The sequence below is a fragment of the Hyperoodon ampullatus genome, assembly GCF_949752795.1.
Source record: "Hyperoodon ampullatus genome assembly, chromosome: 5".
Classification (NCBI taxonomy): domain Eukaryota; kingdom Metazoa; phylum Chordata; class Mammalia; order Artiodactyla; family Ziphiidae; genus Hyperoodon; species Hyperoodon ampullatus.
The window spans coordinates 127330812-127336896 of record NC_136918.1 but is presented as its reverse complement, the minus strand read 5'-3'; positions in this window follow the sequence as shown (position 1 = coordinate 127336896).

Genomic DNA, 6085 nt, shown 5'->3' with positions numbered 1-6085 from the left:
AAAAAAAAAAAAAAAAAAAAAAAAAAGAGCATTGCCTTAGTTAATTTTCACCCCACCACCCCAAGAGCATGAACCCCTCACTCTGAAAAGCTCTGAATTTGTAGGTGATCTTTCTCACTCTGAAATAGGATGGATGGGTGGTGCTGAAAAAGGAGCTTACTTCTGGAGACGCAAGCAAGCTTATATCTGTCCCTCTTCATCAAAGAAAACACATTTATTAACATGTGTTTGAGGGATTAGTACATCTTTGAAACCCTAAGCAAATGGGAGAATTCTTGCAGTGTCCACAACACTATGCAGTGAAGGATTTGGTGTGGCTTCCGCAGGGTGGGATGATCCAGAGCATTCTAAAGAACACATGCCAATTTCAGGAGTCCTGGCATTTTTCACATGCCCTGGTGTTTCCTGTCATCCCAGATGCTACACTAGCATTCTGTGTGAACTTGAGCCAAACACTAGCCTTTCTGTAACTTCTTTTCTCTATTAAACAAGTTGGGGGTGAGTCGAGTAAATGATCCTTACTATCTCTTCAACTTGTGATTTAATTTATAGTTTTCAAGACTTACTGAATCATTAGTATTTTAAATAAATATTATCTGGTATCTATTAATAAGAGTCAGAAACAAAAAAATTGTGTTACTTTCTTAACACAATTTATATACACACATGCACATACATACATGCATATTTTTTAGAAATGAAAAAGAAGATAATATTATGTACAAGAAACTCTATGCCTTGATGATCATCCTTGGTTCTCTCTTTACTATTAGGAAAAGCACTGATAAGATTTTCTTGTGGTATAAAGAAGAAAGGGATGGTTTAAGGAGGAATGGTAGTGGAAGAAGTGGACTATATGTACATCTTTATATTCAGCTGCATTTCATTTCTCCAGATACCCAGCAACACATACAGGCACCCAGTCACCCCCCCACACACACCCTCCGCTGCCACCTCAGCCCATTAGAGAGTTGGTAAGGACGGATGTTGAAGTTTAGCTATGGGTTGCACCTGCTTTTTCTCTCTCGTTATTTCTTAGGGGTAGCTTGTCTGTCCTCACCTGCCAGGCCAGGTGCAAGCGGAGGGTATTGTGCCCTGATGTGAGATGACTGTTAGAAATGTGCATGTGTGTGTGTATGTGTTTAACACGTAGGAAATGTAAAATGCATAGCAAGTGCTTCTTTAACTTCTTAAACACAGCTTATTTTGTGTGCTTCACAGACCTCCAAGTACAGGGAGCCTCACTGACCGAGAGCGCCAGCTGCTGACTCTGAAATCCATGGCCATGTTTGCAGCCACACCCCCAAAGGCTGCTCCCAGCCAAAGACTGGGTGCGGCCAGGACAATAAGGCAGGTCCACTCCTGCGAGACTGGGACCCCTCTGGTGGTGGACTTTGGCTCAAGGACACCCCTCAAAGCCTTGATGACCCTTCTTTAGCCTCCTCTCTACCTTCCTTCCTTCTCTATTTTATGAGGGGTCAGCTTTACCAGGCTCCTCCCCCTTTTCTCTCATAGGTGTTTCCCCTAATAAAACCCTTGCTTGATTAACTCTGTCTTGGTGGCTCTTAGGGGAAACAGATGAACACAAACTGATAAAAAGTACAGCTTTTCAAGGCAAAGAACCACATGTTTGCTTGCTTGCATTTTGGGTCAAAAAGGGTGGAAAATAAGATTATCTGTTTGGATTAGCAGACTGAGGCCTCAAGAACTCTCAAGGATACATAAGAAATTAACAACAGTGGTAACCCCTGTCAGGTTTTGGTTAAGAACTTATGAATGGGGAAAGAAGCTGGGAGGAAATTTTCCACGGTATGATATATTTTTTTTTGATTTTCCAAGCGAGTAAATGTATAATAATTTGAAGATGTAAAATCAATTATTTGGATTTAAAAAAACATGTAAATTTGAGAAAAAAGAAAGCGTCGGCTTTGGAGGTCGATCTTCATTTAAGTCTCAGCTCATCTTGTGATTGTGGGAGAATAACTGTGTTACTGGATTCTAGATTTCAGTGTTCTGTTTCTCAATGGAGAGTTTTATAACCTCATTTACTGGCTCCCTGCAGAAGGCAGACACCTCCTGCCAGACTCCACTGGGCTTGGCTGTGGGACTTGCTGGGGTTAGGGGACTCGGAGGCTGAGAACCAGCTGGATCTAAGCAGAAGCTCTGAAGGGTCCTGATGAGTCCTTGCTCTCTTTTCTCTTTGCCACAGAATCGCAAGTCCCAAGCAGGGGCTGCTTTTACAGCATGGATTCTGGGATAATATTGCAGAACCCCAGCGGGCCTTTAGCTGCTGCCCCTGACAGGCAGTGTGCGCAAAACCGACTTTTGTGGTTGAAAACTACTGTGGTTATTCCCCCAACTTTTATTTGGAAAAATTTGAGAATAAAGTTGAAAGAGTGGGACCATCAGCAGCTCACTTAGCTTCACCAATTGGTAACATTTTGCCACACTTGCTTCCTTTCTCTTGCTCCCTCTCTATGTTTACTGGACTGTTTGAGAGCTACTTATGGGTGTGAAGATACCGCATCCCTAAGTATTTCAACATTATATCCTAAGAACAAAGCCTTTCTCCTATATCAATACAATGATCATATCCAAGAAATATAACATTGATACAATAATATTAATTAGCATACAGTTTATATTCAAATTCCTTTCATAATAATACAACCCCCCCAAAAAAAAAACTGCATGGAATACACAGGGCTGCTTTTCTGAGACTTGATTCTTTTGCTAGTTCCGAGAACCAGGGATGATACTTTGGTTACTATTCTGCTGACATGAACTTTTCAAATACATAAGGATTATGTACCTGAGAAGTAAAAGTTAAGAACATGCAACAACCACAGCAGAGCAGCACAGGACTTGCATACCTGTTTTCATTCCTGGCCTCCAGGGGCTGTGCAGGGCCCCGTGACTGACCGAGGGGGTCGAACGCAGAGCCTGAGACACAGTCAAGAGGTCACTTTTAGTGCTCAATCCAGCACAACTGAAGGGATATGAAACCGCACACATGCTATTTAATTTACCTATTTATTAAATGGAATGAACATTTTTTATGCTTACATAAATATTTTGCATATTAAGAAACTGGTAAGATTTTTAACATACATAAAACCATGTAAATAAAACTGTGTGTTACCATGTAAAAACAAAAATAAATATCTCTCAGTAAAAAAAAAAAATATCCTTTGTACATTTTTTTCTTTCTGATCCATGATCCAAGCAAGGATCATACACAGGTACTAGTTGTATGTTTCTTTAATCTCCTTTAATTTAGAGCAGGTCTCTGACCTTTTTTGGTCCATCTTTCACAAAACTGATATTTTTGAAGAGTACAGGCCGGTTGCTTTATAGAATGTATCATTTTCTGGATATATCTGATTTTTCTTCCTCATAATTCTTTAGATTCAGGGTCAACATTTACGGTAGGAATACTACATGGATTATTTGTTTATATCACAACAAGGAGGCACAAATAATGTCAAACTGTCCCATTTTGGGTGATGACAAGTTTGACCACGATGTTAAGGTGGTAGCCACCAGATTTCTCCATTGAAAAGTTTCCTTTATCCCTTTATATTTTGTCAGTAATCTGTGGGGTGATATTTGTGAATATCTTGACCCTCAACAAAATTTCCCCATTGGTTTTAGTATCCACAGATGATCCCTTCCTGAATTAAACATTACATTGGTAGTTGCAGAATGGTTGACTTTTCCCCATTCTGTTATTCCTACTCTATGTGTTACCTGGAATTCTTTTGTAAAGAAAACGTCCTCTCCACTCTCTACTCCCATTTATTTTTGAGTATCACTATAGGCTCATGGATTTTTAGCATACATAACATCATAATCCTTCATCATTATTCTTTTTGTAATTCAAACTAAATTTGTACAATGGGAGCCCCCTTTAAGCTGGATCCTATGTCCTTTTAACAGGTTTCTTCCTGTCTTTGAGTATTTTCTTGCCTTCTGGCACAATAAGATGCTCCAAGTTCACCTTCGATATTTACTGTCACAGACCTGATTCTTTTTATTTGGGAGGGAAATTGAGAGAGTGAGACTAAGATTTGGGGAGGGGGGTGATAAAGAAGGGGGAAAGATAGGAGATTTAGGGTAAGGAAATATTTTTGGGGATTCTTGGCCAAATATCCAACTCACGTAGGTCTCTCAAGCTCTCCCAAGCTGAATTTCCTCTCCTAGAAAATGAAGATTAATATGCTTATTGCATGAGTAGGTTGTGAGAAAACCTGACTGACTGGCATGTCCAACATGACTGGCCATACGTTCAGTATTTGTTGGACATGATCATTTCTAACATCTTTCCAGCCAAGTTAATTTCTGTGATACTTGTGACTTCCAATCACTGCTTCCTGGGCAATTCATGATTAAACTTGCTTAAATTTATGTTCTGAGGCTTTAAGTATCACTCTAAAATGTTCTGAAGGCAACTACATGAGGTTAAATGGGGACAGACTCTAAAAGGCTAGTGAAACAAAGATCACCAAGGGATCAAATTTAAGGAGGAAGCAAAAAATACACATTTTTTGCTGATACATACACATCACACATATATATTGATGTATGCATATTTCGTGTTTTGAAATAGTATCTTAATTGAGAGGTGATCCGGTAAAACGCAGACTGGGTTTAAATCCAAGTTCGGACACTTACTTACATTCCTCATTTAAAAAGTGAAGATAATTATACTTTCCCTGTGCAGTTATTGCGAATGTAAAATTTGGGCCAAGGTGACAGATCTAACAAGCACAGAGTCTTTTTTTCTTGCAGTTTTATAAATAATGTACAACTCTGTTTAAGGTGTACAGCATAATGATTTGACATATGTATATATTGCAAAATGATTGCCACAATAAATTTAGTTAACATCCATCACCTCATAAAGTTACGAAAACAAAATACTTTTTCCTTGTGATGAGAACGTTGAGAATTTCCTCTTTTAGCAACTTTTTAGTACACCATATAGCATTGTTGATTATAGTCATCATGTTGTACATTACATCCCCAGAACTTATAACTAAGTTTGTGCCTTATGATCACCGTTCCCCAATTTCCCTGCAGGAGGGAGTCTTATGGTGCCCATCTGTTCCTTAGCCAGTATCACCACCTGGTGGAGGTGTATTTCAATTGCAAGTCAAGGAGCAGAGTGAGGAAAGGCCTTGGGCTGAATTTGTCAATTTACATGATTGATTTAAATAAAGCTATAGCAGTAAACAACTTTGAATAAGAGCATTTCCATACTTAACCTCTGGGATGCTTACTTCAATAGCAGCAACATCCTAGTTGGACAAAGGAATCAGACACTGCGCTGAATGCAAAGGCATTCAGTCATTCAACAAATACATATTGAGCACCTACTGTGTGCCACGCTGCGTTCTGGTTGCTTGGGATCCATCAGTGAACAAGAGACAAAAATTCCACCCTTTAACATGGGATCCTTTTAACGTGCTCTCTATATAGTATATAAATTAATGTAGATAATTTGTAAAACGCTCTACGGATTACAAAGTTCCCTCCAACGTCAACAGGACACGTTTTGAGGTCCATATTACTACAGCTAAACAAATGGAGAAGCCGGACGCAGACCCACTCCAGCTACCCTAAGAACTCACCCTTGCAAAAAGGAGAGTTAAGCCAAGAGCTTGAAGATGCCATCGACGTGGCCGGCCGGGCTGACCACGAAAGTAAGAGTAAACAGAAGTCATCTTTTCTCAGTTTTTCTCCCCAGAAACATACTTTGAGAGAAACAAGGGTTTCGCCCAGCAGGCGGGGATCGAACCTGGGCGGAGGTTGACGACGCGTGTCGGGCTCTGCGGCTCCAAAGGAGACGCTTGTCCCCCTGCAGAGCCCACCGGGTGGCCGACCGGCCGCCGTGGGTCCCAGGACCTCCGGGTCATCCTCCACGCGCCAGGAACAAGCCGGACTCTGGACTCCAGACCTCCAGCGACTGACTCTCAGCGAGGAGCGAGCGCGCCCCCTGGTGGCGGATGCAGCCCGACAGCCCGGCCCGGAACAAAACTCTCCGACGGAACCTGGGGTGCGCGCTCGGAGTTTCCGGGGAAGA